General features: G+C 26.2%; 1 protein-coding gene across 10 annotated transcripts in view; it reads right to left on the bottom strand.

Annotated features, from left to right (window-relative positions):
• The window catches only part of LOC111677555 (protein bunched, class 2/F/G isoform), a 271,155-nt gene extending 258,689 nt beyond the window's left edge, over positions 1 to 12,466 (bottom strand). For 2 of the 10 annotated variants that reach the window (XM_046945594.1, XM_046945633.1), the window contains exon 1: positions 12,296 to 12,455. The gene's annotated coding sequence lies outside the window, so the exon portion shown is untranslated. Of the gene's footprint in view, positions 1 to 8,827; positions 8,846 to 9,286; positions 9,303 to 9,461; positions 9,478 to 9,579; positions 9,714 to 11,875; positions 12,274 to 12,295 lie in introns of those variants that run through there. The other 8 variants (XM_046945641.1, XM_046945646.1, XM_046945636.1 and 5 more) reach the window with 7 other exon arrangements.
• Positions 12,467 to 12,923: the final 457 nt, after the last annotated feature.

Genomic DNA, 12,923 nt, shown 5'->3' with positions numbered 1-12,923 from the left:
TAGTCTAGTCAATAGTCTAGTCTATAGTCTGGTCTATAGTCTAGTCTACAGGCTAGTCTATAGTCTGGTCTATAGCCTAGTTTATAGTCTAGTCTATAGTCTAGTCTATAGTCTAGTGTATAGTCTAGTCTATAGTCTAGTCTATAGTGTAGTCTATAATCTAGTCTATGGTCTAGTCTATAGTCTAGTCTATAGTCTAGTCTATGGTGTATTCTATAGTCTAGTCGAATCTCTATAGTCTATAGTCTGCTATATAGTCTATAGTCTAGTATATGGCTTGGTGTATAGTCTTGTCAATATTCTAATTTATAAACTATTGTCTATATAATTGTTGTTATGACTAAGTCCTTATATTGTTAAATACAAATTATTATTAATGCTTTCTTTTTTAAAATTAAATAATTGGTTATTTTTTTATTTATATATAATTTTTTGTTTGAAGTTTTTTTTGTGTGTATATATCAACATACATTTATATGTATTTATATTGTTTTAACTTATGTGTCAATTTCCCAAAATAAATACCAGAAATGTTTGCTGACGTTTTAACTTAAAACAGTAACAAAAAAAATTTCCGCAAAGATTGCAATAAAATTTTGTTTGCGGGACCGCCTTGCCACTACTTAGTGTTTTTTTTCTTTTTGGCAAATCTTATCAGTTTATGGAATATACATACATATATAGTTTATATATATTTTTTATATTGGTGACTTTGATAGAGATTGCAAAAATAAATATTTACTTTAAAATAAAGTAGAGATATACAAAAAAAAAGCAATCAAAGAAATTCAAATATATTTAGTTGTTTAAAGTATGAAAATTTAATTAAAATTTATATAATAAAAAGAAAATTTCTAACAAAATGTTAAGTCTAGTAAAAACTGTTCTCATTTCCTTTAGTTGTAACCGATTCTTTATGCAATAAATAAAAATTAAAAGCTTATATTCTATATTTAGTGGCATAAACGTCACTATAGTCACGTATCATTGTAAATCCGGTGTTTTCAATTTTTATTTAAATTACGCATTGAGTCACGTGTGCATTTTTGCGTTTACCAAAAAAATACTTGTTAATTGCATTAAGAATTATTGAACTTTAATTTGTATACAACAAATTACAGGAAATACGTAACAATTATTAAGTATTAAATGAAAAATGAGTAATAATGGCAGTTTCCCGACAATTTGTTTGATCAGATGAGTAATTTTTACATTAACCTCTTTTTATAGAAACAAGAGAAATAACACTTAGGCCATTAATGCCCCCCCGCCTACGGTAGGGAATCAAAATTGGATCGCAGTTGTGTTATATCAAGCTTTGCAGTTAAACACGTTAATCACTTAACGCTCCCTTTTTGCGCCCACTTGTTTTTAACCAAAAACTAAACCACTGCTTTTAGGTCTTTACTTTAAGCTTTATTAGATGCCACGCCCTCTTATTTTTGACACATCACCAGTAACATTCAAACATGAATTAAACTAATTTGTGTTAATTTTAGTAGAGATAATACTATAACATTGTAAATATGGGCTCAAAAGCCCTATTTGGGGGGTACGGTTGTATGGGATCTAGTTAAAATAATGAACCGATTTTAACCAATTTTAATAGGCTTGAACCAAAAGAAACATTTGTTTTATGTTTCCTCAAATAATCTTGAAAATTACGACCTGTAGTTTGATTTCAATTTTTTGATGGACGGACGAACAAATTAAAACCGGTTTAGAAAATGATTCTGAACCGATTGGTATACTTTATGGTGAATCCGTAGAATCAATAGTTAAATGCGTTACATACATCAGCACAAACCCAATATACTCTCCCCACTTGGTCTATTCTCGATAAAAACTTAAGCTATATAGTATCTTAACTCGAAGCCACGCCCCTTTATATGTCATATTTACGCTCAACACAAATAGAATAAAAGATTAAGACAATCTTTTTTAAATCAATAGTGAGATTATGCTGACTTAAATATCTCAAAAACCTAATGGTGTTAGAGAATTTCTGAACCAGTTTATTTTTAAAATATATGTTAGATATCTCTTACTTAGTTTATGATGACGTTTTTCTAGTTCCTAGGTTTTAACTTCCATCAAAGTCTATCTTACAATGTAAGTTATTTTCTCCGGAATGCCTTAAACTGTAAAATATGAGATTCATTTTTAATTTTAAAACGTTTTATATATGAAAAAGTTTATAGGATGAAAATAACAGAAAATCTCTAATCATTTCAACATTTTTTTTTAGAAATTCAATTAGTCTAATGTCTAGCCGCACATATTATTATACTGATAAAAATGAGATTTCATTCAACGCCCTCCCCAACAAATAAATGAAGAAAATCATATGTAAATAAAATGACTCATTTCCGAAACAAATATTTCTTTAAAGGAACTTGTTTTTATTTTAAATATTTTATTTGTTAATTGTGATTTTTTTAGTAAATTAATAATTTTTTTAATATTTATAAAAAAAATCTAAAAAATATAGAACGTTAGACCCTCAATAATAATACATACTATGTTTTGGAAAAAATTTAAATATTTCTAATTAATAATTCATGTATTTGTTTAAAAATAATGCTTTGTTTTTGTCTTTTTCTTGAATAACAATAAAAATTTTATTATTATTATTTTTTAAACTTTTACAATAGTTTTTGAGTTATTTATTTAAATAACAATAAGATTAGAGAGGTGTTAAAATGCTTATTTACACGCGTGTAATGTTGTGTTTTTGATTTTTAAAGAAGGTTTTTTTTAAAAAAAGATAAGTTAAGTTATTCGATTATTTTATTGAGAAGTCGTATAAAGACTTACCCCCGTATTCATAAAGATATTAAATGCTTATTTAAGGTTTAATATGCACAGTTTCCATATAAAATTCCTACAATAAACCATCAATCAATTTATTAAGCATTTATAAATATTAGGGTATGTTTTAAACTTATCATCATCTAATCTGCTTAAATGTTCAAAAAATATAAATTTTCCGTCGGAAAAAAAATACCTAAATTATAACTTGTGAATTGTGAACATTTGTAACATTTTGCATAACGAATATATGCAGTAGTCTACGTAATAGAAGTTTTATCTGTCTCTTGCCTTGTCTATGAAATTTCATGTTTTATATATTGACTGGTCTATGGAATAGTTTATTGACTAAGCTATGGACTATTCTATGTACTACTCTAGGGACTGGTCTACAAGCTTTGTTATGAACTAATCTATCTACTGGTATAGGAGCAATTTCAATATCAACATTTTTGGCTATTAATTTTACAAATGACGGTTCATGATGCTCTAGGTTATTGACTAGTTTATGAATAAGTCAGTGGACAACTCTTTGGATTAGTTTTTTGACTATCGGCTAGTCTCGTGATTATGCTATAGATGGCTCTATATGCTAAGACTACTAGTTTACGGACTTATTTATAGGCTATTCTACAAATAATTCCTTTATTTAGTAAACACACGTATAAATTATTCGACGGGTCTATGGACGGGTCTATGGACTAATCTGACGACTAACGATCTATCTTTGTATCTATGTATCTATGTATGTATCTATGTATGTATCTATCTATCTATCTATCTATCTATCTATCTATCTATCTATCTATCTATCTATCTATCTATCTATCTATCTATCTATCTATCTATCTATCTATCTATCTATCTATCTATCTATCTATCTATCTATCAATCTATCTATCTATCTATCTATCTATCTATCTATATTGTTTAGTCTAAGGGCTGACTTGTTTACTAGTCTACAGACATTTCTTTTGACTACTTTGTAGACTAAGGGCGGGTTTCTTACTACTCAGTTAAACTAGACTTAACTTGCTGTTAGATTAAACTCGGAACAAATTTAGGCGGCCTTTAACCGATGATTGTGTTTTTCATTTTTAGATTTAAGCTCAGTTAACTTTGTTAATATTGCCAACTTTTCACTCAAAAACATAAACAAAGAACAGCTGTTTTTTGCAAACATTACTTTTGGCCAATTACACTCAGATAAACTAAGATAATAAGTAACTTTACTGATAACTGAAAAACACGAAACATATTCAAAGAATAAAGATTATCTTTATTAGAAAAACTCGCCCTAAGTTGTTAACTTATACATATGTGGACTAATGTTTAAATTAAACTATTAACTTTTAAAAGTGCTCGTCTATGGATCAAACTGTGGACCTGACAATATATTTCTATTTGTCTATTAACTCTTCTATGGTATATGTAAATTGTCAAAAAACAACAACAAAGTTGTATTTTTCGATTAAACTAATCGAAAGTACGAGAATGTTTGACACTAAAATCCCATATTTAACTGGAAAACATTTAAGGTACATCACTAGAAATTAATTTCTAAAATTCAATAATGAAAAAAGATTAATCGATAAATCTAATAAAGATAATTGAAATAAAAAAAACAAAAGAAAATTGCAATAAAAAAAATTGTTTTAAATAAATTCTAATAAGAAAACTGTAATTAGTGTTTTAATAATAAACAAAAATTTTAGTTTGAATAAAAATATCTTAAACAAATAGAAGCAAACTTTTAAAAATTTTGAAAGAAAAATTTGCATTTTATTTAGAAAAACAAATACCTATGTTTCTATTTTATTCCTACATAAAAATTTATGCAATTTTCAATAAAAAAAAACACACACTCACACACATACAAAGAAGCAGTAGCAACATGAAAATATAAAGGAAACAAGAGAAAACAGAGAAAAACGAAGAGATGCTATGAAAAAGCAAAGAAAATGTATGAAAAAATTTAAATGAAATTAAAGGGAAAGTCAGAGGAAAAAAAAAAAAACAACAAACAGGAACAAACCAATAGAAAGAATGAATCAACACTTTTGGGAGGAAAAAATTTATTAAATTTAGATAAAAAATTAAGAAATAAAACTAGTAAACTAAAGAATTTTTTAAATTAATTTGAGGAATAAGAAAATTTAAAAAGGAATTTATAAAAACACTAAAAAATGATTGAAAAGAAATAAAGAATAACAACAAATTAAAGAAGAATGCAAAAGACTTGTAATATTTTGCAATAAATTAGTTTAATTTAAAAAGTTTATAATAAATTTGCTTTTAATTAATAATAAAAAGAATTTACGAAATTAAAAATTTTCGGTAAATAGCTGAAAAAAAAAACAGAAGAAGAAGAAGACAAACAAGAAAAAGAATTGACATTTGTGGCAGAGCAGTAACCGCTATTAAACAACAACAACAGCAAATGATTGGATAAACTACAAGAGAGTGATAAAAATAAAACAAACTCAACAACAACAGTAACAACAAAAAGAAGAGCAAATAAATTAAGGCGAATTTACGAATATGTAGTTAAAATATATTAAAAAAAAGTGCCGACTTGAAATTGTTAGAAAAAAAATTCACTTATTTATTTTCTAAACTAAATTCTATTTATTCTTTTAATTTAATTAAAATTTTCTAAAACTTTAATTTTCCTTTTTCAAATTTATATAAAATTTTCCTAAATCCAAAGTCCGTTTTGCTTAAAAAAAATATTTTTGTAATATTTTTTTTACAGCTGGTTTTGTTGATGAATAAAACGAACGAATGAGATAGATAGAGAGTGTAAGAGAGAAAGAGAGAGCGTGAGTGTCACTCTCTGTTTCTCAGAAAAAAAAAACGAAGTTATTTTTTCGCAAAACAATGTTGTTAACTCCACAAGTGTGTGGGCAAAAAGCAAAACTTAAAAGCGTGTAAATAATAAATTTGAAATGTAAATTTTCAAAATGGAATATCTTGACGCAGTGTGGATAATATTGATCTCCTTAACAAAATGTTTAGATTTTTTATAAAAAAAATTTAAAAGATGAATTTAATAAAAGTGATTGTTAGCATGATGGAAAACAATGCCTCGTTTCTGTAACTCTAACATCGATACGCACTGTGGATTATATTGAGCTCCTTAACAAAAAGTTTAAATTTTTTATCAAAAATTTAAAAACTTAATTTAATAAAAGTGATTGTCAGCACGATGGAAAACTATGCCTCGTTTCTGTAACTCTAACATGAAAAAATTTCTCGCCATAAAATAGAGAAATTGAAAATCAAAATAAATTGCACAACTTCAGTGGTGAAGATAATTCAATGAAATTTAGCACATTATCTTCCATGGTACCGTAGACGAAGCCTATTGAAAATAGTTGACATCAGTCCATTATTTCACCTAGTCCCATACAACTGAACCCTTCGAATTAGACTTTTAAGTTCATAATTATGTTTAATATGCTCGTATCTCTTTTGTCAAAATTATCTATCGTTTAAGTTTTTTGAAATTATGAGAATTTTGAGTTTCTATAAGAAATTTTTAGGAGAAGTTTCTCACATAAACTATAAGCAAAACTATCGTCCTAAAACGGTGTGAAAAGTAAAATTTTAGGAAAAATTGAAATTTAAATACGTTTATATCTATGGAATAATGATTAAAACATAAAACTGTTAAATAATATTTAGAAAATTGGAAATATTACAAATCTATAAAAAAGGGTGTAGGCGTAAAGTTAGAGTTTGCCGGAGACTATTTAGTGACATCTCTAAAAGCTACAGAATCTTAGCACAGTTTTTTACTTAATTCGAAAGTAGATTTAGATTTATATTAGATCAGATCTTTTCAACAGAATCGAGGGTAGAAAATATTTAGAAAATATGTAATGACCGTGTGAACAACGTTGCTAGATAAAGCATTGAAAGAGATTATTTACCTATATGATTGTCAGACATCGGACAATTGGCATTACCAGATAATTGTTAAATAATTGCCTGAAGATTTGTTGTTGAGTTTATAATTATTTCATCACCAAAAGACAATGAAGGCGAAAAACAGTTCAATACCAGGTGACAAAAAATAACAGTGTGACAAGACAAATTGTAGTGTAAAGAATTCTGACAATTAAATATTTGTTACGATGTTCATTATCAGTACTTAAGGTATTGTTATAAATATTTTTGTTTGCTTTTTTTAAAAATTTCAAAATATAAAAAAGACGAATAATTTGCTTTTGAAAATTAAAAATTTGCTAAACTTTTTTTCTGTTAATAAAACCTTGTCTGCATTTTCTAATTTCATATTTATTTTTAATTTTTGTGGTTCGTATATTTTTAAAAAAATAATCAAAGTAGAATTTGAATACTTTTCTTTGTGTCTGATCTTTATAGGTATTTTAATTTAACTGTATTAATTCCACTTAAATTAGCACTAAAATTCATAAAATAAAAACTCGGTATGCGAACCAAATTCGATTTTAAAAATTTTTTGTTTTCAAAACTATGCAAAAATTAAGACAAATTTGCAACGCGTTTTCATTGAATATTGTGATGACCTAGATGAGGGAGACTTAATCTATACATGTATTATATAGGTGTAATGCCAAATCAATTATAGTTTTAATTATGGGATAATATATTCCGCTAAACTAAAAGGATCATGCACTCTAATAATTTTTATAGGAAAGTTTTTATTACTCTATACACAGAAAAAAGTTTCAGCATAAATATTATGAACTACTTTCATTGAAAAAAGTTAATAATTATTTCTTAATGATTTTCATATTAAAATCAATGAAATTTTGGCAAAATTAACTGGATGTTATGAAAAATTAATGTTTATTTACTATATTTGTTGATGTTTTGTTGTTCAAGATTCAACATTTCAATTTTTTTTCTTTATTATACAAAACTTTATAATATAGAGGATTACTTTCTACCAAATATGGCAACATATTTGGTAGATAATAAACTTCTTTCATAGAAAAACAGTAAAAATTTAAAAAATTTTTTGTCATGTACAAATTCATACACATTATGAACTTTTAATATTCTAAATTGAAATGGTTTGGGAAAAAAGTCATTTTCGATTCATAATATTTATTACCAAATTCGTTCCAGAAATAAATTTATTTTTTCTGTGTACAATAATGGTAACTGTATTATTTTTTAAACAAAACTTAGATTATTATTACTCTTTCCGACAATCAAAATTAGATACCAACCAGATGATATACATCTGAATCTATAAATTTAATAGAAAAAAAAAGCTTTGTTAGGTTTTTATTTCATGATCTCGTGTACTTTTCATAGGACTTCCAAAGTTTTAAGAAGTACATTTTTCAAAAAAATATTTTAAAATACTTCTACTGATCAAACTACACCAAATTTGATGTCAAGCAAACAAAATGATATATTTTTGTTATTTTGAGTTCATTATGTTAGGATAAGAATTTGAAAAGACACTTTTGACAAAATTTTCATCCTAACAGTATAAAATAATACAAAATATTTTCCAACTGTTCTTGTTGGCTTGTCACCAAATTTGACATTGTTTGATTAGTAAAAGTATTTTAAAATATTTTTTGAAAAATGTACCTTTTTATGCTTTGAAGTCCTTTTGAAAGTACACAGGATCACAAAGTGAAAAACTAAAACTGCAGATTTTTTCCCTTAAATTTATAGAAAACAGACGTATATCATTAGGTTCTTGTCTAACGAATTTTTTCTCTTTTTTTGTCGGACGGTTCAAATAAGAGGTAAAATGTATCAGTTTTGTAGAAGTAAAATCCCATACAATTTATAACAAATTTTATGTAAAATCAAAAATGTTTATATAAATAGATTATTTTATAAATTTTTACACAAAATGTAATTTTAAAATAATTGATTTTTTTTAACCAAAAAGTATATTTTAAAAAAAATCACATCTGATCTGATGTTAAACTTAAAATTCTAAAACTTTATAAGTTTTCAAGAAAGTTTAGAAGAATTTTGCTTAAAATTATAATAATAATACCAACTGCAAATGTTAATTATCCAATAATTCCTATTAAAAAACGCAAGCACTAATTATAGCGATATTTAGCCATAAAATACATTTAGCAACACTGTTTCAATGGCCATAGATTTTTTACATTTAACTTTTGTTTACGAACAATATTTAACAATTTCTTTGATTCTTTTTCATAAAACTTGTTAATAATAATATGATTTATATGATATTTTAAAATATTTTTAATAATTTAATTAAATTTCTATTAAAATTTTTATTGGTTTTGTTTAGAGAAAAAAAAGAAGTAGCACACACATTCACACAAAAACACACTCAATTGTAATTTGTTTTTTTTTTTTTAATTTTTCATATAAGAATTTTTTTGGTTTATTTTATTAAATGAGAGAGCTATATATTTAAACTCTTTTCATGCGCTCTCTGTCTTACACACTCGATTTCTTTCATATGTTTTTTTTGATTTACTCTTTACTTGGCTTTTTTGTCCACATTTTTTTTCCGCAACACATTTTTTTCTTCTTCGCTTCCTTTTCAATTGGTTTTTTTATAAGCATTGATTTTTTATAAAAAAAAATTTCTATAACATTTTTTTTTCTTTAGAAGCAAATACTTTTAATTAATTTAATAATTGTGATTTTACGCTTAAACTTTTAAATGTTTTGTTTATTTTAACACGTTTAGAGAAAACTAGCGTTTTTCAGGGAAATAAATTTGAGTAGAATACGTTTATTTGGCAAAATATTTTATTATTTTTTCACCTTGAATTTTTGTTAACACACAATAATACACTATCGCGTTATTCTACTAGTTTTTTAGGTCTTTATGCCTCTTCGCCGTTTTTCAAACTGGCAAAAATTTTCGCAGACCCGAGCGAATTCGCAACATAAAGAAGATTTTGTAAAGAAAAAAACGAACATCATAAAAAGTATATAATACAAACAGGGATGGAAAAGTGGAAATTTATAAAATGGTATTTTTGTCGGAAGTTCTTTTTTTACTTTCAAAGTTAATGATTGAGTCCATAGATTTGTATCATTTAGTCTAATCTTTATGGGTATAATAGGTAGATTTCTTTTAAAGTCTATAGACTAATATATAGTATATTCTTCAGTCTTAAGTGTTGTCCATAGACTAGTCTGTATTCTAGTTTATAGTCTGATTCTATATAATAATCTAAAGTCTAGTCTGTAATATGATCTATACTCTAAACTACAGTCTAGTCTGTAATCTAGTCTATATTCTAATCGAATCTATAATATGGCCTTTAGTATAGTAACTAGTCTTGTCTATAGTTCCGACAATTGCCTGGTTAGTAATATAGAGTAAGTTAAAGTCTCGTTCATATTCTAGTCTAGAATTTAGTAAATATATTTATAGGTTAGTTTATAGTCTTGTCAAGGGATCTAGAAATCGACTTTCGAATAAACGAAACATTGACTTTTTGTCGAAAATAAGATGTTGGAGATTAGATATATTGTTATTAGAGTTATTTAGATAATATTTATAAAAAAAGTAAAAAGTCGACACATACTGGGGTTGAACTCAGTATTTTCCGTCCAAAATGTCTTTCTTTTGGAAGAAATAAAAAAAAGTCATAAAAACCTCAAAAAAGTACTTTTTATTCTTTGATCCAGCTCAAGAAATATTGACCCCAAAATAAAAATTTTGAGAAAATAGTCGAAAAAAGTCGACAATAGTCGAAAATATTTGAAAAGTCGAAAAAAGTAAGAAAACGTCGAAAAGTCAGAAAACGCCAAAAAAAATTCGAAAATTGGCATTTTAATGAAATGAAAAATTCGAAAATTCAAAAAATCTACTTTTCATAAACTGCAAAAGATCGAAAAATTGACTTTAAACTAGACTATAGACTAGAATATAGTCTAGTCTATAGTTTAGTCTAGTCTATAGTCTAGTGACTAGACTATAGACTATACTTTAGACTAGACTATATTCTAGTCTATAGTCTAGGCAATAGTCTAGTCTATAGGATAGGCTATATTCTAGTCTATAGTCTAGCTATAGTCTAGTCTAGCTATACTCTAGTCGATAGTCTAGTATATAGTCTAGTATATAGTCTAGTCTATAGTCTAAGCTATAGTCTAGTCGATAGTCTAGTCCATAGTCTAGTCGATAGTCTAGTCTATAGTGTAGTCGATAGCCTAGTATATAGTCTAGTAGATAGTCTAGTCTAAAGTCTAGTCTATAGTCTAGTCTTTAGTCTATTCTATAGTCTAGTTTATAGCCTAGTCTATAGTCTTGTCTATAGTCTAGTCTATAGTCTAGTCTATACTCTAGACTATAGCCTAGTGCACAGTCTAAACAAGACTAAAGACTAGACCATATACTAGATTGTACACTAGTTTATAGTTTAGTTTATAGTCTAGCCTATAGTCTAGTCTACAATCTAATTTATTGTCTAGTATGTAGTCCTGTATATAGTCTAGTTTAGTCCTGTCTACTCCATAGGCTACCCGGAGACTATGGTATAGTCTATTATTTAGTTTAGTACAGCGTAAGTCGAATCTATAGTAATTTATATAGTCTACCCAAAATGTAGTTAAGACTAATACAAATGTACTGAACTTCCCATCCCTGTAAAAAAATCAAAGCAATATGCGAATGAAAGAAAGCGAAGAGTGTCAATTTAAGATATAGGAAAACTAACAATAAACATGAAAAGAAAAAGGAACAAAATAAAGAGCATGGTGCTTAAACGAAGAGAGTTGTTGGTATTTCAGAAAGAAAATACAAAACAAAACGTAATGGCAGAAAATTCCGCGACTAGAAAAAATACTCGTTTTTAGTGAATTTTTTTTTTGTATTTAATATTTTGCGGTCGTCGGTTTAATTTTTCTTGTTGTTTGTATAATATTTTTTTTCGATACATTTGCTTAATTTTGAAAAAAAGTCTAGAAATTATTTGAAATTGCATATATTTTATTGGGAAATAGTTTGTTTGGTAAAAATATTAACAAATAAGTTAAGAACACTCTTTTTCTTGTTTATTCCAATTAAATTTTAATATGATGACTCTCTTTTTATTTCCATACATACTCATTTTTCTTTTTTTAAACATTTTAGCAAATAAAACTTTTAACACTTTTTGTTTACTTTATTTACTTAATAAACGATTTTGTTAAAAACACTTTATTTCTTGATTATTTTATTGGCTTTTTTAAAATCTGCACTTTAATTAATTTTGCCCAAATTTTATTCAATTGATTTTTATCGTACGTTGTTCGTCACTTTGTAATATTTCCTCTGTGTTTTTACTTCTTGTATATTCTTTTCTATCAAATTCTACTCAACTTTTCCCATTAAGTCACTTACACTCTTACGTACTCAAAAACACTCACACACACATTTTCTCATTTAACTTTTTTATATAAAAAGAATTGCTCTTTTTTTTCTTATTCGTTTTTAATTTTTGTCATCAAATTTTTCTTTTTTTTTCTCACATTTGTTGTATTTTACCTTTTTTCTTTAACTTTTACAATTTATTATTTGTTTATTCATTTGTAATTATACAATTTTTCTATTTTTCCCTTCTTAAAACGCGCGTTTCGTTAATTTTTCCATCCGTCTTTAAATAAACTGCGTTGAATGAGCAAAAAAAATTGTCGTCTTGTTATAAAATTTGTAATTTCCTTTGTTTGCCAGTTTCGTCCGCAATTTCTCTTAAATTTTTCAATTTTGTTTTCAACCTACCGCATAGGGTTGCATATTCTTGGCATGCTTGTACATGGTTGCACTGAAATGGTAGCATATTATTGGTAAAATAAGTTTTTGTAATATTTATAATCATGGTAAAAATATATTTAATTTATCCAATTGTTTAGGCGGATTTTAAGAAGTATTTCGCAAGATAAGAGGAAAACAAGTTTTGGAATAAAAGTGTATTTTTGGACCTTATAGACCTGGAAGAAAAATAAGTTTTCTTCCTTGGCGACACATATAAATCAAAAAGGAACAAGGAGCAAATGAATAGTCTAATCTATAGTCTAGTCTGTAGTCTAGTTTATAGTCTAGTATATAATCTAGTCTATAGTCTTCTATAGTCTAGCCTATGATCTAGTCTATAGTTTAGTCTATAGTGTAGTCT

Source organism: Lucilia cuprina, chromosome 2 (genome assembly GCF_022045245.1).
Source record: "Lucilia cuprina isolate Lc7/37 chromosome 2, ASM2204524v1, whole genome shotgun sequence".
Taxonomy (NCBI): Eukaryota; Metazoa; Arthropoda; class Insecta; order Diptera; family Calliphoridae; genus Lucilia; species Lucilia cuprina.
This window is presented reverse-complemented; position numbering and strand designations above follow the sequence as displayed.